This window comes from Theobroma cacao, chromosome 2 (genome assembly GCF_053813885.1).
Source record: "Theobroma cacao isolate CCN51 chromosome 2, ASM5381388v1, whole genome shotgun sequence".
NCBI classification, from domain to species: domain Eukaryota; kingdom Viridiplantae; phylum Streptophyta; class Magnoliopsida; order Malvales; family Malvaceae; genus Theobroma; species Theobroma cacao.
The window spans coordinates 19,073,375-19,096,804 of NC_142640.1; the positions used below are offsets into that span (position 1 = coordinate 19,073,375).

General features: G+C 33.5%; 1 non-coding gene and 1 pseudogene across 1 annotated transcript; both read left to right on the forward strand.

Moving 5' to 3' along the window:
• The first annotated feature begins 7,409 nt into the window (after positions 1-7,409).
• On the forward strand, positions 7,410-8,211 carry LOC148764133 (agamous-like MADS-box protein AGL80; annotated as a pseudogene).
• Positions 8,212-13,932: 5,721 nt separating this feature from the next.
• Positions 13,933-14,039, forward strand: LOC148764134 (small nucleolar RNA R71). Its single transcript, XR_016024903.1, has one exon. It is a non-coding gene; the product is annotated as a small nucleolar RNA R71 (small nucleolar RNA).
• The last annotated feature ends 9,391 nt before the right edge of the window (positions 14,040-23,430 follow it).

Sequence of the window (23,430 nt, forward strand, 5' to 3'; positions counted from 1 at the left end):
GACTGCCCTTAGCCTGAAATGGGTGGAAAGAAGGGGTGAGTTTTTATAAACCCAGTGAGTAAGCAAATTTCATCTAAAACATCTAAAGCAGAGTAAATGGAGACAATTTAAAATATCTCATCATAATATGATTCATAACATCAAATCTCATTTCATTTCATAAAAATCAACCAGGCTTATGATTCTCGTAAAAACTTGGCTCGTGCCAAAAACTTGCACTCGGTGACACCTTGCACCGAGGCATCCAACCGAGTCTGCCAAAGCTGTTAAAATAAATTCATTTTTTTTACATTTAAAATCACAGCCATTCCTTGGCATTGGCTGAGTTTCACCTTCACGTGGTGGTTCGGCATGAAGTGAACTCTAACGTTACCTTAGGAGATACCCTCCGCGCCTCTCGTACTAAGGTAAAATATAATGGGGTTTACCGTGCCCCTTTCATAGGCCAGTCCACGGAAACCCGCCCACTGCAGTAAGCTAATCAAATAACCCACCAATTCAATAAAATTTCCGACAGCATGACATGGCTAATATAATATTACCAGCCTATCAAGGCAAAGCAAAACAGTTCATATATTCCACACAAACACAAATCCAGCCATGCTTGCCATCACATTGTCATAAGCCATCAATTCAAACCATATGTCAAAACATATATATAACACAAGTATACAATCTCCACTTACTCAATTTCCAAAACCAATATTCAATTTCAAAACAAGTTATAAATCTCATTTCGTTTAATCAATACTTTATGTAAAACCCGACCCTATAAATACATGTCATGACATACATGCACTGAGTAGCATGTTATTACGCTAGAAAAGCACCTAAGAATAGACGAAACCTGATATTGTACCTAACGGTACACTTAAATTGATTTAACCTCGAACTAGTTCAAATAGGAATTGTAGGATGAAATTTAATATTTTATAGTCCAGGAATGACTAAAAATGATTGTTCGGAGTTCGAGGGTTCATTTGGGGTAAAATTAGAAATTTTGATATTCAAGGGCAAAATCGTCATTTTGCCACCTAAGATAATAATTTGATCATGGAGTGAAATTTTTGACCAAGATTAACTATTTGGAGTATAATTTAATGATAGGAAGTGAAAAAGTTTAATTCTGGTGATTTTTGGAGTGTAGGGGCAAAATCGTAATTTGCCACCCACGGACAAAATTTGAGATTTTGAGAGAATTTAGATCAAATTTGACAAATTGGAGAATGGTATGAGTATAAGGGATGAAAAATATATCTATGGGCAATTTTTCAATTTTTGGGGCAAAAATGTAATTTTTGACTTTTACGGGGGTAAAAGTGTAAATTTCAAAAATTACTCCACCGAGACTTTGGATGAGTCTGAGAATTTTATCTAAGCTATGAATATATGAGACAAGTGTATGGTGAAAATTTGGAAACAAATGGATGAAATTTTAAAAATGGGCCAATGGGAAAGTGACATGTGGCATTTTTTTAATGATATAATATTATTTTAATGAAAAATCAGCCCATTTAAACCCAAATTTTAAGTGCTGGCCGGCCATAAGGAAGAACAAGAGAGGAAATAGAGAGGAAAGGAAGAAAAAAAAGAAAAACCAAAGAGAAACAAGAAAATTCAAAGGGGAATTCGCGGTTTTCGACCGTTTACGCGTCTAACGGTAAGATTTTTCGATTTTAGCTTGATTTCTACCTTTCCTATGCCTTTATTTCCATTTAGCATGCTTGAGGAGAGAGATCAAAAAGTGATATCAAGGTCTGGACGAAATTCTAGGGGAGGGAAATTGAAACTTTTAGGTTTTGATTTTTAGTTAAATTGATAGTTTTAGTTAGTTAAATGTGTTTAGAAATTAAATTGGGCAAGAAATCATTAAATTTTCACAATACCCACTCTTGACTGGATGCTCAATGTTGTACAATGATGATGAATTGATTTTATTCTAAGGGAAATGAAGAGAAAATGATGAAAAACGATTAAACGTGATAGAAAAACAAAGTAGAAAATTAACCGAGTTAATGTCCCATTTTTGGCCAAATTTTCCAAGGAAGGGAGTGAGCTGATTTTGTTGTTTTTAGAAGGTTATTGGCTGATATTTAATGGTTAAAAATGTTGGAGAGATAATGGGATGATTTAGAGCTAAAATGGAGCGCGTTAGCAATTTATCGGGCAAAGTGCCAAAAATAGGTTAATACCGCGTTTAAGCCGTTTTAGGCTATTGCATTTCATACCATGCATTAGTATAGGATTTAAGTTAATTATATAGTGATTTAGCATCAATATGATGAATTGTGTAAATTTTTGTAATGTGCCTAGGAGGAGAGCCTTCCGGAAAAGGTAAAGAAATCGTACCCGACGAGTAGTGATCGGGGCGCTTAGAAAGCTTTTAGTTTGTACAAACGGTGAGTAAACTTATTATTATTGTAAATTATCTAGAGTTTATTTTTAAATGCCCTTTATGTATTTTATGAAATGAGAACGAGATTAAAACGGGATTTTTAATATTTTAAGAATAAATGTGACAAATAAAAATATACTGTATTGATTATGAAATTGAGTAATTGGAGGCGGCAAACTGACTTGAAAAATATATATTTTCCTAGGAATGGCTTATGAGAAATGAGTATATGTGGCTATATTTTGTGAGTGCGTTTGGGAAATTTATGTAAGTTGATTTTACTATGCAGGCTGGATAAATAAATAAAAGCCATGTTATACTGTCGAAATTTTATTAAAATTGGTGGGTTAGTCACTGCAGTGACGGGTTTCTGTGGACTGCCTATTAAAGGGGCACGGTAAACCCAGTTATATAGTTACTCCGGTTGTAGAGGCGAGGAGGGTAACTCCCGGGGTAGTATTAGAGCTCACTTCACGTCGAACCCCCACGTGAATGTGTAACTCGACCAACGCCAAGGAACGGCTGGTTTTTAAAAATAAAAATGTGTTTCACGTGTGAATATTTTAACACCCTTGGCGGACTCGGTTAGATGCCTCGGCCAAGGTATCCCCGAGGATTAGTTTTGGCTTGAGCCTTGTTTTAATAAAAGACATAAGCCTTAACAATTGTTTTGGTAAATTACAAATATTTTATGGTTTAAGAAATAAATTGAAAACATTATGAAATGGGTTGAAATTTGTTGTTTAAACTTGCCTCCATTTTACTTGCCTTTAGATATTTATGATAATGTCTGTTTACTCATTGGGATTTTATAATCTCACCACCCTCATTTCCACCCATTTCAGGCTCAGTATAGACTGTAGATAGCTGATCTCATCGAGGACTACCATTGGATCTGCATTTTCCAAACCGTAGGTTCACAGTCCTCTTTACTTTTGTTTATTCGGGGGCCCTGTTGTTATTGTAAATTAAATTAAATATTTTGACTTACTGTATTTCAGTATGTATAAATTTATTTAGCTTTTACGCTATAAAAATTATTCACGTATAACTCTATAAATATTGTTTTATAAGAAAATAGAATATTTTCCTTAATATTTCTTTTATTTTCTTATTATATTCAAATAACCGTAATTTCATTTTAAATGAGGATTTTAGACTTTTAAACTCATTTTGAATATGAATTATGTGTTTTGTACTTGTATATTACGTTTTAGCCAGTTTCGAAATTTTTGAGAAAAAAATGACCAAAATACCCATGTGCGGCGAAAATTTTATTTTGATTGTTTTTGATCTAAAATAGTATATATTCTCTAAAAACTCGATATTTAACAATGTTGCTCACAGGAAAGGAAAGAAACTGATATGTAAGCCTTGCGGGATTTCGGTTGGCATTTCGGATAATGAGTGTCAATCGGGACGTCGCGGCGATTGTCATGGGCCTGAGAGAGGTTCCGGGTCGTGACACTTTAATTATAAAACATAATAGTTTGTAATTTAAATTCATTTTTCTTTAAAACATAAAAACGCGTATAAACTACTTTAGATAGTTAAGATGAAAGTCTAATTACTCACTATAGCAGGAGTTTGGAGTACTCCTATTCTTGGTCCTCGGGCACAATATCTTTACCTTTATCAAAGGGCTCACCACCTATACATAATACACGACATGTAATTCAATATATTTGTGTCAAACTGTTATAAAACTATTTCCGGCTCTATATGAATGCATGACAATTAATGAGAATTGTCCGAATAATCACTTAAAGACGGTGTTCTACGTGGGTTCAATTATGATCAGATTGAATTGGCATTCGACCTAACTCGTACTATGCCTTGTTTAATTAGCCAAAACATCCAATTCAACTCCAAATATCTTCATTACACTTCCAATATTCCAAATACACCAAAGTACCTCAATGAGCTTAATTGTGACTTAGTTCACCGTAACCGAAATTCATTCCGATTTCGATATCCAACATCATAATTCATCAATTCCTAGCTAAATAACATAAATTACAACCAAATCCATCATCAACATGCCCTATAGAAAATTCGACCAAATGAGGGTTATTGAAGAACATATGATTTTCTTGCTTGTTTTTCCTTCTAAACATCATAAAATGACTAAAAACACTAGGACATTATGAAATCCGGCAAAATTCATCACCAAAATTTCTCTCTCTAGATTTGGCCAGCAAAGGTTCCCTCTTGAAAACTTGAATTTCAGCCATGGAGAATGAAAAAAAATGCATGGGAAAGGTAGATCATAAGCTAAAATTAAAAATCTTACATTTCCTTCCTTGATTCCTTGAAATCCAACAATTTCTCTTGAATTTTTCCTTGCTAGGGTTTGTTCTTCTCTTTTTCTCTTTGTTCCCTTGCTTGGCCCGCCATAAGAGTGAAATGGGAGAAGCTTAAGTCGGTTTATAAAGGAAAATCACAAAAATATTAAAGCTTGACACATGTCACCACTTGATTGGTCCATGATTAAAAACTTAACCATTAAGCAATTTCACACCACCACATGTAATCCCATAATTATCCAAAGTATAAAGTGATAATAGGTGAAATTCATGGGCTTGACAAGTGTCATGGTGGTGTAAAATTTCAATTACGTCCTCATGGACACGTGAAATGACCGTTTTGCCCTTATACTCGAAAAATGTCGGAATTGAAATTTTTCACTCCACAATTTCAAATTATGCTCCAAATAGTCAAACTTGATAAAAAATCTCATCCAACATTCCAATTTTGCCCTTGGATGGCAAAATGACCATTTTGCCCCTACGTTATGAAAATTCTCGATTGGACTCCAAATCAATCCTCGAACTCCGAATCACCATATTAGGACATTCTAAGATTCAATAACTCTCAAATACATCGTAAAATCTTTATTTGACCTAGTTTAAGGCTTTAATCAACTTAATTGTACCACTAGGTACATACCGACTTTTAACGATTTTTCGATACATTCACTTATGCATACATTCTATCAAGTACATGAATGACATGACAAGTATATCATAGAGTAGGGCTTGACATGAGTGACTAATCTATTATCACTGATCTGCAACAAAAAAATGAGAAACTAACATGTGAGTCATAAACGATACATAAGTGAATAGGGGAAGAGGACAAGTAATGGGGTTAGAGCTTTTGCAAAAATATAACCTTAAATAATAATGCATGTATGGTCTTTTATCCTTATACTTTTAATACCTTATTCTTACATGACATGGTTCGTTAAGACACGAGCATCTTGTTTGTCTTGCTCATTATTTTTTCATGCTATTTCTTTTTAATTTGATCTTGTTCATGGTCTATTTCAATTCTTGGTGAACTATTTTCTTTTGTCATTTCTTTTAGAGGTCAACAAAGAATAAAATATCTACAAATATCTAACAACACAGCTCCTATATTAATGGTTGCATAAAGAAGTCAACTCTATTAGTAGCTAGACAGATCAATGTGGCTGAGCTAAGCTTAAAGGAAAAGGTTAATTTTTTAGCTTTGAACTTTGCATTTACCAATATTGTGTTGTATGAGAAACTGTTACTAGATTAATATGTTTGTTTTAAATTAATCTATGTTAATTGTAATTCAAAATTATAATTATTGATCAATAAATATTCAATTAAAATAAATAATTTTGGTTTATTATTGGATAATGATTGAATGTTTTTAATTATATATGTAGGATGCTTTTATTATGTAGCATGACAACTTTTATCTATGTGTATGCTTTGATTATTTTAATATTTATATATAATATTTTTCAATTTAAAATAATGCGTTGAATGTTATGCATAATTAATGAGCATTGATATTTTTATGGTGCCATGATAAAAGTTTTGTTGAAAATGGAGTAACATTTTTAAGATTAGTGATGGTGGAAAATATTTCCCACAAGATAATCCAAATATACTAAATTGTTGTACACAAAAAAGAGTTTCTTTCAACAAGTTATCTTTCAGTTACCAAATGGAGTCTTGAACTAGCATATTGGATCTCATTTGAATTAGAATAATTTTTTTCCATCGTAAAATGTGGCATAGAATGATATTCGTCATGGATAATGTATAAGAACTTGTTTTAGAAGAGTAATCAATTTATTAATATACCTTTTTGCCTTGGAGTTAGGTGAATAGATGAGATCTTTTGTCAAGTTTGACTATTAATTAAAATACATTTGAATCAAAACTGGCGTGCTTATCTTACCTATGAACATGGTAATATTTCACCACTCTAAAACATGTGCATAATTGTGTTCATTTGAGATAATACATGCTTGTTTTGAAAGATTGATTGATTAGGTAATATACTTTTCTTTTATGAATTTGGTGGACAACTAAAATCAACTACCAAATCTGATTATAAAATTATATTTGAATGACAGCTATCATGTACATATCTCTTTCGCATGTGATAATTTTCCTCCATCATGATCATCAAAGATAATATGATCTTCTCTTAATCAAACAATTGATCCATTAATTGATTAATATATTATTTTATACTTTTTAATTATCAATAATTAAGGTGAATAGATGAAATTTTCTATGAAATTTTATCATTAAAATACATTTGAATATAAACTAGCACACCATGAAAGAAATAGAAGCTTTAAGGTTAATAGTTCACACAAATTCAACTAATTTAATAACGTAATTGTTTTCAATATTAGTCAAGATAATATACATTAGACATAACTAAATAACGATGAATTATCTTACAATAGTGAGCAACAAATTAAATTCTCTTCCCATCTATCATTTGTCATAGAGTCTTGATGAGTGGTTTTGCTGACCTATGAGGCATTATTCTTTAAATCTCCAAATTATCCTTGACATCATCATTTACCAACTCAACTCTTTAACGAGTTTTCCCATCTCTCACACTATATAAAGTTCTCATTGGCTACCATTCAAGCAACCCAATCCTGTTCTTCTCCCACTATTAGAAATATATAGTTCAAGAACAAGAGAGATTTGCCATTTACAGAGTAATAACCATGACAAAAAAAAAGGTGAAGCTTGAATGGATAGCGAATGACGATGCCAGAAGAGTTAGCCTCTAGAAAAATATGCTAGGATTATTGAAGAAAATGGGTGAGTTATCCAATCTATGCGGTGTCAATGCTTGTGTTGTCATTTATGGCCTTGACGAAATCGAGCCAATGGTGTGGCCATTACATGACGTGGTACAACAACAACTTGTGCAATTCCAAAGCTTGTCCGAGTTAGAGTGACTAAAGAAAATGATGAACTAGGAAACCTACCTCAAAGAACAGGTTAAGAAAGACAAAGAACAATTAATAAAGTACAAAAAGAGGAATAAGGAAATTGAGATGGCCCATCTCGTGCATCAAATCAATTAAGGCAAATGGCATGATGAACTTAACTTTAGTGAACTGAATGGGTTATTTTTGTTTATGGATGAAAAGATAAAAGAGATTAGCAAACGAATTGAGTTTTTCCAACAAGCTCTTTTTGCTTCTACAAGTGCCCTTCCTTATCCACATTCTCTTCTTCCTCCCCAAGGCCTTACAGTAAATGAAACGGTCTAAAGGCAATATTGGAAATGGTGGAGCCTAAAGCACCCCCACCGAGCCCTTGCTATAGAACCAACGTTTCATTGATATAATGAACAAAAATGAACCCAAATTTGCTAGCAATAGTAGCATGAGAAGTGATATGGGCTTACCTTATCACCCACTACCATATAAACTACTAGTTGGGAGTGCTACAGATGATCTAGGGCTACCAATACACTCGTTAGCTAGCAACATCAATGTTGCTACTAACATAGGGTGACCTCCTACATATTTTAGACCCCAAGGTGCAGGTGATGTGGGGTTTCATCATGGGAGTGCAATTGGAGGTAACAATTTTCGCCTTTTTAGGAATGATATAGGGCTAGGATTGCACCCTTTAAGTGGACACTTAGGAATCAACTCTATAAAAAAGTGAGTTGGGCTACCATCTCTCTAGCATTTCGAAGGTAATAGCAGTTGCGTTGGTATGGATATTAAATTGCCACTTGATTAGAAAATCTGACCAAATTATTTCTATCCATGAATTTAATTCGCTTCATTGTTTAATTGCATCTTGTATCCATAGGAAGTCATATTCATGAATTTATGAGTAATACCTAATTCAGTTTCCTTTATTGGCCAATTGTTATTTTGTTGTTTAGTTTCAAGTACATTATGATTTAATAAACGTAATGTTTTTATGATTCAATAAACATAATCTTCTTGCCTTCTTTTTGTTTTATAAAGCATATAAAATATTGAGAAAATAATTGAACTAACTTAGAATATATATATATAATATTGAAATTTGGATTCAGTTTTGGACATATATGAACACTAAAAAAGTTGGTGCATGTATGCTTATTCAAAGTGTTGAATTCAAATTCAATCCTTCCTTATATCAAAAATGAAAATCTAAACATAGATATGGATTTATATATAAAAGGATAAAATAAATCCAATTATGAGTTTTTCGTTGAAATATAAAGGTATGAAAAATAATTGTTTAATGCAATAATGCACAACTAATTGCTTATCTTAAACGTAAGCAAGAAAAAGGGTAACTTTTTTATTTTGACAGCTAGCTATTTGACTCAATGATAAGTGCATGCATTTACTATTCAAAAGTTTAAATTGAATCTTTCCTTCTTAAACAAAATGTAGTTTTGAAAGTTTAGACTTAAAAAAAGACTTTCTTTTTTAATAAAAATATGACTCTTTTAATTTTGTTAATATGTTGCATTTTAGTTTGGGAGAAGCCAAAATATTAATTAAAGGAAAGGCCAAGGATCGTTTATGCAAATTGTACATTCTAAGAGCTAAGAATTTGTTTGCCAATCAACCAATTATTTAATTCATAGACAAAGATTATTACCCTTAGGTGTCACATAATAAAGTTGATGAAATTTTGAAACTTTTGCTTGAATTATAAGCTCTTGAGTGGCTTTTATTTGAGCGGGTTAAGTTACAAAAGTGTTTCGAGAGATGGTTTGAAAATATTCATTAGGATGGATTTATTCTAAATAGTAACCACCAATTCTTACAAACTTTTTTCACTCTTTATTTTCTTCTTCATTTTTTTCACATGATCTTGGAAATAAGTTATTGTCACAACCCATTTCTAAAGCTTCATGACTGGCACAAGGACCTATGTTAATTTGAAATTAATCTATGATAATATGTTATTTTAATATTTATTACATAATATTTTTAAAATCAATCTAATATTTATATATCATGCCATCTCTTCATCTTTTCCTTGTATATTTTGGCATTTTCATAAGCATCCAAGCGGAGTTCATCCATCTCATTTAATTGAAGCAAACTATTCTCACCCGCTACTTCCAAGTCAAAGTTTAATTTCTTGATGGCTTAAAATGCAATGTGCTCCAATTCAACTAGAAGGTGACATGTTTTCCAAATACCAATCGATATGGGGACATACTTATTGGAGTTTTATAAGGGTTCTATACGCCCATAGTGCATCATCAAGTCTACTGGCCGAATCTTTACTTGTCGGAGATACCACTTTTTCTAGAATCCTTTCGATTTCCCGATTACACACTTCAACTTGTCCACTCGTTTGAGGGTGATAGGCTGTGGCCACCTTGTGTGATGCTCTATACTTTTCAAGTAACTCTCTAAAATACTTATTACAAAAGTGGCTCCCTTCATCACTCACAATAGCTCTTGGTGCTCTGAATCTAGTGAAAATGCTCTTTTTCAGAAATTTCATCACCACCTTAGCATCATTTATAGGCAAAGCTAAGGCTTCCACTCATTTTGAAACATAGTCAACAACCACCAAGATGTATTGATTGTTGAAGGAGGATATGAATGGTCCTATGAAATCAATTCTCCAGACATCAAAATCTTTCACTTCAAGAATGTTATTGAGCAACATATCATGTCTTTTTGAAATGTTTCCCACTCGATAGCATCTATCACAATGCAAGGCAAACTTATGAGCATCCTTGAAAAGTGTTGGCCAATACAAACCTGATTGAAGAACTTTGGCTATTGTTCTGTCTCCTCCAAAATGGCCCCTATATTCTGAAAAGTGATAATGTCTCAACACACTTTCAACTTCCTCTTTCGAAATGCACATTCTTATCATTCTGTCAGCATATTGCTTAAAAAAAATGGTTAATACCACATATATAATTTAACATCATGTAGAAATTTCTTTCTTTCATGAGAAGTTAACTTTAGAGGGAGAAGCTTACGTACAATGAAATTGACATAGTTAGCATACCATGGTAAATTGTTTTGACCAACACGTAATAATTGTTCTTTAGGGAAAGTCTTATTGATCAAAGTTAAGTCCTTGCCTTGGTTGTCGTGCTCAAATCTTGACAAAAGGTCTGTTACTTGATTTTTTGAACCTTTTCTGTCCTTGATTTCCAAATCGAATTCTTGTAGCAACAGAATCCATCTTATTAGCCTTTGCATGACATCTTTTTTAGCAATCAAAGACTTAATTGTAGAGTGGTCAGTATAAATAATAACTTTAGTACCAACCAAGTATAAACGAAACTTGTCAAATGCATACACAATAACTAATAATTCTTTCTTAGTGGTGATGTAATGCATTTGAGTTTAAGTCAAGCTTTTACTTGCATAATATATAGAATAAAAAATTTTATCCTGTCTCTACCTTAACACTGCACCCATAGCATGGTCACTAGCATCACACATAAGCTTAACTAAAAGTGACCAATCAGGAACTACAATAATGGGTGCAGATGTCAATTTCTTTTTCAATTCTATGAATGCCCCATGACTTGCATCATCACATTTAAATGGGATATCTTTTTCTAAGATATTGCACAAGGGTTTAGCATTTTAGGAAAATCCTTGATGAATCATCAATAAAAACTAGCGTGTCCAAGGAAACTCCTATTACCTCTTACAGTAGTTAGTGGTGGAAGCTTTTCAATGGTCTTTATCTTTGCTTTGTCCACTTGCAACCTTTGCTTGACACCTTGTGACCAAGAACAATGCCATATTGTACCATAAAATGGCACTTCTCCCAATTTAGCACTAAGTTTGTTTCATCACATCTTTTCAACACCTTGTCAAGATTCAACAAACCTTCATCAAAATTATTGTCAAATACCAAGAAATCATCCATAAATACCTCCAATGTTTTCTCCACCATATCTAAAAAGATAGCCATCATGCATCATTGAAATATGGTTGGAGCATTGCACAGTCCAAATGGCATCCTCCTAAAGGTAAAAGTACCATAGGAACATGTGAAGGTTGTTTTCTCTTGATCTTTTGGTGCTATGGCAATCTGATTATACCTTGAGTACCCATCCAAGAAACAATAGTACTCTTTGCCAACTAGGCTGTCCAACATCTAATCAATGAATGGTAAAGGGAAATGATATTTTCTTATGGCTTTATTTAACTTCTGATAATTCGTGTACACTCTCCATCTAGTGACTTTCTTTAAGGGAATGAGCTCATTGTTTTCATTTGCAACCACTGTCATCCCACCTTTCTTTGGTACTTATTGCACCGGACTTACCCACTCACTATCCAAAATAAGATAAATAATGCCAACATCTAGCCACTTGATTATCTCTTTCTTTACCACCTCCTTCATGATTGGATTTAATCTTTTTTATACTCGATAGTGGCTTTCTGATTATCCTCCAATGAAATTTTATGCATGCATATTGTAGGACTTATTCCCCTTATATCTACGATTATCCAAAGTAATGCCTTTTTATGCTCTCTTGGAACTCTCAGCAACTTATTTTCTTGCTTATTAGTAAGATCAGATACAATAATAACAAGAAGAGTATATGAGTCACCAAGATATGCATACCTCAAATGATTAGGCAATGGTTTGAGTTCCAATTGAATAGGTTCTTCAATCGAAGGTTTCATTGATGAGGATAAAGAAGTAGACAAATCTAACAACTCAAATTGAGTTCCCAAAACATGAAATGGGGCATTGAATGCATTTACACACTTTATGACCTCCTCATCATTTATTATAGATTCAATAACCAATGATGCTTCAAGTGGGTCATTAGGATGACTTTCCATGGAAACTTCATTGCTCACCTTATCCACCACACTAACTGCAAAACACTCATCATGATCATTAGTAAACTTTAATGCTCTAAAAATGTTGAATGTTACCTCTTGATCTTGTACTCTTAAGGTAAGTTCTCTTTTCTCTACATCAATGAGTACTTTAGCAGTGCATAAAAAAGGTCTCCATGGATAATAGAGGTCTCTCTATCTTCATCCATATCAAGAACTATAAAGTTTGCTAGGAATATGAATTTATCCACCTTTATAAGCACATCTTCTACTATACCTCTCTGATATGTGAGAGTTTTATCTGCTAATTGTAAAGTCACACTTGTGGGCTTAATTTCCCCCAAACCCAACTTATTGTAAATAAACAAAGGCTTCAAATTAATACTTGCCCCAAAATCACTCAAGGCCTTGGCAAAAAATAAAGCACCAATTGTGCATGGAATAGTAAAATTGCCTGGATCCTTAAGCTTTAGATGGAGCTTGTTTTGAACGATTGCACTGCACTCCTCAGTGAGTGCTATCATCTCAAATTCACCCAACCTCCTTTGCTTGGATAAAATATCCTTAAAAAATTTGACATATAAAGGCATTTGCTCCAACGCCTCAACAAATGGAATGTTGATGTGAAGTTTTTTAAACACTTTTATAAATTTACAAAATTGGCTCTTTTCTTTTTGCTTTTTGAAGCGTTGAGGAAAAGATGGTGGTGGTAGTGTTGCCTTGGTCTCCTTCTCTTGACATTCTTTACTAGAACTAGCAATCTGGTCCTCACTTGTCTTTCTGTTCAGATTGGTTTGGGTTACTTTTAACCTCTTTACCACTTCTTACAGTGATGGCCTTGACATGTTCCTTACCTTTCTTCCTCGGATTTGCTTCTATATCACTAGATAGTGTTCTGTGAGCTCTATTGTTTAATAAATTGGCAAGTTGACCACCCTGAGTCTCAAAGTTTCAAAGTAATGCTGCTTGACTCTAAATGAGAGCTGCTTGATTATTAGCCTAAGAGAAGTTTGGATGGTTCCTCTACCCTGGGTTGTAAATGTTGGAGTAACGGTTATTCTGTTGTTTGTTCCTTACAAATTACTCTGTTTCTATCATACTTGGACATTGATGGCTTGCATGATCATCTCCACAATACTCACAAGCTATAAAAGGACTTTAAATGGAGTTAGTACCAAAAGATTCAAGTGTCTTAGTCAAAACTGCTACTTATGCGGATAATGCCAAAATGGCATCTACATCATGAACTGTAATTGCTTTCCTATATATTGATCACTTTGTTAGCCACTAGTAGTTATTTGCAGCCATCTCTTTCAATAAATCGTATGCCTCGTCAATTGATTTAGCCATTAAAGCTTCTCCAGCAGCAGCATTAATGGTGGTTCAAACATGACCACTCAAGCCATTGTAGATTGCCTGCACTTGAAGTTACTTTGGAAAACCATGATGAGGACAACATCGAAATAATTCTTTGTATCCTTCCCTAACCGCATACAATGATTCAGAATCTTGTTGCATGAATGATGTGATATCATTCCTCATTTTTGTTACCTTGGTTGGAAGAAAGAACTTAGCAAGCAACTTTTGAGCAAGATCATCCCATGTTGTTATTTACATAGAAAAGAGTGCATTCAGCCATGCTTTAACTTTATCCATCAATGAAAAAGGGAAAAGCCTTAAATGAATTGCATCATCTGTGACACCGTTGTGTTTAAAAGTTTCACATATCTCCAAGAAGTTTGAAATATGGCCATTTGGATCGTCATTTAGAAACCCCCAAATTGGATTAAGGTTTGAATCATGGTGATAATGGCCAGCTTGATCTCAAAATTGTTGGCTTGAATAGCTGGCTTTCGAATGCTCGATGGAATTCCTTGCACTAATGGAATAGCATAATCCTTTGAGCAATGATTTTTAGCTGCTACTCGCTCTTGGATTTGCTACTTACCCTATCAATCAACCATCGTATTTGTTTGAGCAAAACCTTGTTGATTTTCTCGTCGAAGTTTTCGGAATGTCCTCTCAATCTCTAGATCAAACGGTATAATTTTCAAGCTTTTTGCTCTTCTTATACAACGACGAAACAAACCTAAAAAACAAATAAGAAAAACTTAAATTAAGATTAATTTGTTGAATTTTAATATTCGTAAATAAATAGGAAAGCAAATCCTTCACAATGGAGCTAAAAACTTGTTGTCTATTTCTCACGCAAGTGTACGTTATCGTAAATATGTAATATAGTAATGAAGTAGAGTATCATTCCCACAAAGATTTGTTCCTAAATCTTCATTAAGTACTAAAATTATGACAAATTAATCCTATTCAAGTAACTAAAATTTTCAGAAAATTAATTAAAACTAAATTAATGTAAACACTAAATTAACTAACAAAAATTAAAATTATTAAAGAAAGGAAATAGGCTAAAAACTTAGGATCGTGGGTTCATTCAACATTTTTTCTGATACCAGCTTCTCTAATTATATACATTCATAGGTGGTTTTACTAACCTAGAATCCAAAGCTATGTACAAGTCTATATCAAGATGCTTGCACAAATACCTAACTTAATTGGGTCACTATATATCTATAGGAAACAATCAAATAAGGTTCATTAAGCTAGTGTCCTAATTTGGTTATGTATGGCAATTGGCTTATGTCTACACAAATCGCGGATCAAATTACCTTAGTGATGTGAACATACACTATTCAAATCTTAATCCAATTTAAAATCTCTTTGTCGAGTCTCAATTAGATTCATAAAGTAGTTAATTGTTGATCAGGCAATTAAAAGCATAAAGAACATATTTGAATAAAAAAAACTATGCCCATTCATGATAAATAAAGAAAAACTAATATTTAGACTGCATGTTGAAATCCATCGTAATCCTAGAAAGATAATTTAGCTCATAATATTCAAATAAAACATTATTCAAAGAAATTTAGCCGTGAGTCCAAGTCAAAGAAAATAAGAGAAACACAAAAGTAGAGAAAAAAACTAATGGTTAAAGCTTTTGATCTTGAATCTTTCTCAATCTCTCTTGCTTTCTTGGTTTGTTCTTGGCACCAAATCTTCAGAATAGTTGCTGCCATCCTTTCTTGAGAATCCTCTTAAAAAGGTCCCTCGAATAGGCTCAAAATACCTTAATTTCCAAAATCCCCATAACATGTTTATTTTCGGAAAATGGCTTTAGCACCATGGCTCTAATTTTGAAAGCTGCAGCCCTTAACGGTTTTGTTTTGAAAGATACTTAAAAGTCTTTTCAACACCGCAGCTCTTAAGTGTTCTATCTTCACTTTGCTCTCTTGGTGTAGTAATTCCACTTCAACAAGGATTTGACTACATTCCAATCAAAGCTAGGTAAAGTGATAAGCAACAAAGTTGTATCCTTTACTCTTAGCTTTCCAGTGGTCCAAAGATCCCATCAATTAAATTTTCGCAGTGTAAGTTATACCTAAAATACCACAGCATATTTAGAACATTCTACACCTATCCATTTTTGCACATTTCACTTCCATGAAGCTTTATACACTTGAGAACCTTCAAAATAGAAACTAAATCAGTGATTTCTCAAATTATGATTTTTGACATGAAAATGAGATCAAATTATTCCAATTAAAATAATTCAACATGCATTAAACTAAATAACGGAAAACATAAAAACTATCTAAAATTAACTTAAAAACTCAAGGACTGAGCTATTTTTAATAATTAAAATGAGGAAAAATGTGAGACCTTGACCGTTATAGACTCGTAGTTAGTAATATACGCGATATCCCTAATCAGGGATAATTTCGTCATTTCCTTAGTAAGCCCATAAAAGTAAGTTTTAAACAATATTATGGCCTAAGTAGGCCTAAGGCATAAATGGATGGTGAAATTAGGGGTAAAATGGAAAGGAAACCAAAATTTTGACGATTTTCATGATAGGGGCAAAATGGTCATTTTTTACCTCGGGTTAAAATTTTAAGTTTTCATGAACCCGAGTATGTCTAGACCATTATGGACCTTGTCCCGGTGTCAAAGGAGTAAAAAGATTGAACAAAGGGTTGCATGAGAACAAGCTAACTAGTCAAGGGTATTTTCATAATTTTAAGGGAATGGATAAGTTTGGCCTATAAATATCCTTCTTCCAACAGCTTCTTCTCCCATTTTCCAGTAGCTTGTCTTCTTCTTCCTTCTTCCCTCTCACGTTTCTTTAAAACCTCCATGGAAGCTTGATATGGAGCTTGCATGATTTTCTCTCTCTAGCTCTAGTTTTCATACTTTTGAGCCCTTTTGACTAGAACCCTTGTATTCTTTCACTCTCTCACTTCAAAACCCTTGATAAAGCTTATTTCCATACTTTCTTTCACTAGTTGGGCATTCTAGAAAGAGAAAGAGAGAATTACCCCATTTATTTGGAAGCTATTAGAAAGGAATTCAACTACAAAGAAACCCAAGGGTGAGTGATGAACTAAGCTCAGTTTTTAGCTGTAGAAAATGGCTAGTAATTTAGATTAAGAGCTATTTTATTGTTGAGTATGTTCATTACCTTTTTATGATTAAGATAGTGAACATAGATAGCCATTTAATGTGGCAATTGAAAGCTAGCTAAAAGATAGCTTTTAGGGTTCATAGTGTGTGAATTAACCTATTGCTTATGCTAATGCGATGGTAGGTTCCAAGGAAGCCCCATCATCCCATTTGGACAATTAGAGGAAATTAGAGTCAGTGAAAGGCTCAACAATATACCAGTGAGTGAACTGCATTCAAATCTTGTTTTGGGGATATAATGTATTTGCCAAACATTTGAATGAATTATCAAGCTTTTCATAAAAACAAGTGCCTTAGGAACAAGCTTTTGATAGATTGTCTCCATGTTGTGACATGTGACTATTATTGATTCATGCACTACCACATTGTGTTGATATATATATATATATATATATATATATATATATATATATATATATGTGAATACATAGTTATGTAATGATATTGACTCAGCTATGTGAGAGTAGGGAGTGCGCATAACCCAGTATGACCTAGCCATGTGCGAGTAAGAGTGCGCATGAGCTGGGAATGATGGGATGGTGTGCATGATGGTGATGGGTATATGTATATGTATACACACGTAAACATGTGTGTTATAAGAAATTTATGAGTTATGTATATGGATGTAATGCATGTGAAATTCGGTATGTTAAACTTTGGAAAGTTGCTATGTATTTCTTATTGGTTTTGAACATTTCAATAGGGTGGTTTTCTTTGGGAGAAAGGGAAATTTTCATTTGGTGCCCTGCATCTCGCTGCAGCGAGAAACTCTCGAGTTTAAGAACCTTCACCAGAACTGGATCTCGCTGCAGCGAGATAGTCACTGTAACTTCTTGCTGTAGCGAAAAGGAATCTCGTTGCAGCGAGAAACTCTCTGTTTCATCAATTGAATTTCGCTGTAGCGAGAAACCTTTTGTTTCTGGGTTACAATTTCTCTGCAGCAAGAAACCTTCTATTTCTGGGTTACAATTTCGCTGCAGCGAGATTGAATCTCGCTACAACGAAAAACCTTCTATTTTTGCCTCCTATCTTGTCCAATTGTTGCCCCATTTTTCACTTTTTTGCTACCATATCGGAGCATGGACTTCCAACATTATGGATTAAATAGTTAAGTTTAAAATGAGGAGGTTTAGTGAGAAACCCTCGGCCAGTTGAAAAAACCTCGTTCGGTTAATAACCAAATCCCAACGTCACTGCAGCGGAAAGGCATTCATTGTCGTATTTGACTTGCTTGCGTATTATTAAAACTTTCATTCTTCAAATGGTTCGTTATGTATGGGTTCATGATTTTCAAATGATTAATCATTTAAGGGCTTGATGAGGGGTTTTTAATATGAATGGAACTAAATTGCATTGTTTTGAAACAAGTGCATCATGATTTTAAATTCTCCCTTGTTGTTGCTTGTTCCCTTCCTTGTTCACTCACTGGGTTTATACTCACCGTTTTCAACTTCATGTTTTCAAATCACGAGGCAATCGGTAACTAGGATGAGGTGTCCTTGTAGACTTATATCCATCTTTTGGTAAGTGTCTCGGTATTCAGTAGCTATAAATTCGTTCAAGTCCCTCCATTGGAAGTCGAGTATTATTTTGTTCTGTATAGACGAACCTAATGTAAATTATTAAGATACATGTTGTAAACAAATGTATATACACTTGTTTCTTTCCTGAGATGGGAATGTGTAGTATTATTTTGATTCTAAGTTATGAAATGTGACTTAGCAGTTTATGATGGAATGATAAACATGTCAGACTAATAGGCTTGCTTGGGCTTAGTGGATTATTCCATTGGGCCCATGCGTCGGTCATGGCCTGAAATTTGGGTCGTGACAAAAAATAACTCTATATCATAGAGTTATCAATTAAGTAATATACTTTTGTTATGAATTTGATGCACAGATAAAATCTACTGTCAAATCTGATGATTAGATTATATCTGAATGACAACTATCATGTATAGGTCTTTTTCAAACATGATAATTTTCCACCATCATGATCATCCAAGATAATATGATATCCTCTTAATTAGAAGATTCATCCATCAATTGATTAATATAATGTTTTATACTTTTTATTATGAATAATTAAGGTGAATAAATGAAATTTTTTGTGAAATTTTATCATTAAAATACATTTGAATATATATTCAAACTAGCACACCGATGAAGAAATAGAACCTTTAAGGTTAATAATTCACACAAATTCAAATAATTTAATAACTCAATGTTTTCAATATTAGTCTAGATAATATACATAAGACATAATTGAATAATGATGAATTATCTTACCATAGTGAGCAACAAATTAAATTCTCTCACCATCCATCATTTTTCATAGAATCTTGATGACTGGATTTGTTAACTTGTAAAGAATTATTCTTTTAATCTCCAAATTATCCTTGACAACATCATTTACCAACACAGTTCTTCAATGATTTTTCCCATCTCTTGCACAATATAAAGTCCTCATTGGCTACCATTCAAGCAACCAAATTCTCTTCTTCTCCCCCTATTAGAAATATGTAGTTTAAGAAAAAAATAGTCTTGCCATTTGTGGAGCAATAACCATGACAAAAAAAAAGGCAAAGCTTGAATAGATAGCGAATGACAATGTTAGACGAGTCAACCTCAAGAAAATGAAGCTAGGATTATTGAAGAAAATGAGTGAGCTATCTACTTTATGCAATGTCCATTCTTGTGCCATCATTTATGGCCTAAACGAAATCTAGCCAATGATCTGGCCATCACATGACATGGTACAACAATAACTTGCACAATTCCAAAGCTTGTCCGAGTTAGAGTGACTATAGAAAATGATGAACTAAGAAACTTGCCTCAAAGAGCAGGTTAAGAAGGCCAAAGAATAATTGATGAAGTGCGAAAAGAGGAATAAGGAAATTGAGATGGCCTATCTCATGCATCAAATCAATCAAGGCAAAGGGCTTGATGAGCTTAACCTTAATGAACTGAATGGGTTGTCTTTGTTTGTGGATGAAAAGATAGAGATAAACGAACGGATTGAATTTTTCCAACATGCTCCTTTTGCTCTCGCAAACACCTTTCCTATTCCACATTTTCCTCTTCCTCCCTAAGGCCTTATATAAATGAAACAACCAAAACTAGTAATGGCAAAACTAACAATGGTGGAGACTGGAGCACTCCCACAGAGCCCTAGCTGTGGAACCAATGTTTCATCGATATGATGAACAAAAATGAACCCAAATTTGCCAGCGATAGTAGCATAAGGAGTGATATAGGCTTACCATATCACCCACAGCTAAGAGTGTTGTCACAACCCGGAACTCCCCTCGAGCCCGTGACAACCGTCGCGATGCCCTGATGGGCACTCATATCCCGAAATGCCAACCGAAACCTCGTAAGGCTTAATATTAGTTTCTCATTTCCCCCGGTGAGTAACCGTTGCTAAATTTTATGTTCTAAAGGATTTTGAGCTATTTCCAACTTAAAACTGATAAAATAAAATTTTTTGTCTCATAGGGGTATTTTGGTAATTTTCCACTAAAAATTTTGAAACTAGTTAAAAATGTAGTAAACAAGTACCAATCGCATAATTCACAATTAAAAATAAGTTTAGGCATCTAAAACCTTTATTCAAAATGAAATTATAATTATTTGAATATAATAAGAAGATAAAATGAAATATTCAATAAAATATTTTATTCTCTTATAAATAGAAATTTTTGAGTTATGCGTAAATACTTTTTGAAACGAAAAAAAAAAATAAATTCATTCATACTGTAGCACAATAAACTATTAAATTTACAATATCAAGTGCGCCTACAATAACTAGAATTAAAGAAGCTGTGAACCTACAGTTTGGAAAATGCAATCCAATGGAAATCTTCGATGGAACCAGCTATCTACAGCCTACTTGATCCTGAAATGGGTGGAAAGGAGGGTGGTGAGATTATAAAATCCCAGTGAGTAAACAAACACCATTTAAATCAGCTAAAGCCGAGTAAAAGGAGACAATTAAAATATCCCATCATTTTAAGTATTTCACAATTTGAAAATTCATCCCAACCCATGCAAACGGTTGTATTTCATTTAATTTCTCATTAGGGCTTATGACTTTCATAAACAGTTGGCTCATGCCATCAAATATACTCGATGACACCTTGATCAGAGGCGTACACTCGAGCCCGCCAAGGCTGTTAAAAATTTTGTATATACCTAAAACATATTTTTAGTTTAAGAAAACACAGTCGTTCCTTGGCTTTGGCTGAGTTCCCCTTCACGTGGTGGTTTGGCGTGAAGTGAACCCTAAGCTTGACCCCAGGAGATACCCTACGCTCCTCTCCATTTGAGGTAAGAATATAATGGGGTTTACCGTGCCCCTCTAAAAGGCTGGTCCACAGAAACCCCCTACTGCAGTGATTAATTAATATACAATCCACCAATCAATAAAATTCATTCTAGCATGACATGGCAATTATTATAATTCACAGACTTTCAAGGCTAAATACACATTTCATATATTTCAACACCAATACCAATTCAGCCATTCATGCAAATACTGTCATAAGCCATTAGATTCATAAATTTAATTCATAACAAGTGGTCTCCAATTACTCTATTTTTCAAAATCATCATTCAATTTTAAAACAATTTATAACATCTTTTCATGTAGACACAGTTTGTTTGTAAAACTCAAGATTTACCATTTAATTTCATTTTCATAAAATTTCATCAAAATCGATTAAAAATATGCTTTAGATAATAAAAATGATGGTAAGGTTACTCAAAGTACTAGGAGTTCGATATACTCCTATTCTCGGTCTTCGGGCACAATCTCTTTACCCTTGTTAGAGGGCTCACCACCTATACATCATACATGACACGAATTTCAATAAATTGTGTCAATTTATCATAAACTATTTCAGGCTCTCTAAATCTAAATGAATGCATGCGATGGGATGGGATGCAAAATGTCTAATTAATCACTTAAATGTGATATTCGACCTAAATCACACTATAATCAGTCTAATCTGCTAAAATCTCCAATTTAACTCCAAATCAATTCTTCTCACTTTCTACACTCCAATTTTACCTAAATTACCTTAGTGACTGTGAATGAGATTCAATTTATCAATCTCGGGTCAATAATCACACATGTCTATACATTAAGTAAAAATTCAAATTTTCACACCAAAATTTCCCATTTAATTTCTAGCCTAACCAAACATCAAATATCACCCAAATATCATGAAATATCATCAACTTCAGCCACAATATCCTTCCTAGGAAATTCGGCCAATAATGGTGATGGGGGAAAATGAATTCTTTTCTTGTTGTTTTGTTTCTAAATATGCTAAACTAACTAAAAACACTAACATAACTTATAATCAAATCACTCTAACTTCATTCTCTCTCCATACACATTTAGGCAGCCATGAATTCACCATGAAAACATGAAATCTAACCATGGAAAATAAGGAGAAAAGCATGAAAAAGGTAGATCACAAGTCAAAATCAAGAAATTTTACCTTTGATTGCTTGATTCCTTGAAATCCCACACTTTTTCTTTAATTTTCCCACCTAGGTGTCTTGTTTTTCTTTTCCTCTCTTTGTTCTTGCTATGGCTGGCCACATGAAGAGAAAATAAGCTGATTTTTGCTGATTTAAAAGCTAAAAAAAATAAATGGATATTAACTTGACACGTCACCATCGCATTGGTCCATTTTTAACTTCTTAACTATTAAGCTTTCTCTCCCCAGCACTTAAATTCCTTCAATTATTCATGATAATATTGGATAAAATCCATGTGCTGGACAAGTGTCGGATGGGTAAAATTACAATTTTGCCCCTCAAGTGGCAAAATTATCATTTTACCCCTATGCTCCAAAAATACCGGGATTATAATTTTTTCACTTATCAACCTCGAATTATACTCCAATGAGTCAGATGTGATCAATCTTGATCAAAAACTTCTTCCAATATTCCAATTTTATCCTCAAGTGGAAAAATTACCATTTTACCCCTAGATAGTGAAAATTCCGGTTTGACTCCAAATTGATCCTCGAACTCCAAATCACCATATTAAACCATTCTGAGACTTTAATATTCTTAATTTCATCTTAAATTCTCTATTTGATCTAGTTCGAGGCTTAAATCAACTTTGTTGTACCTCTAGGTACAATACCGACTTTTGTAAATTTTTTGGGACTCTCCTAGCATGCAAACATGCTATCCATCACATGTATGTCATGACAAGTATTTTATAGAGTCAGGCTTGACATCTTCTCCCCTACTTGGATCAACCATATGATCCCTCTTCATGACTGATTTTGACATCCGGTTAAATATTAATATTTTAATATTATTTTATTAATAAAATATTATTCTATTCTAAAAATTTTATCTTTTCTCTTTGGCTCCCAAAG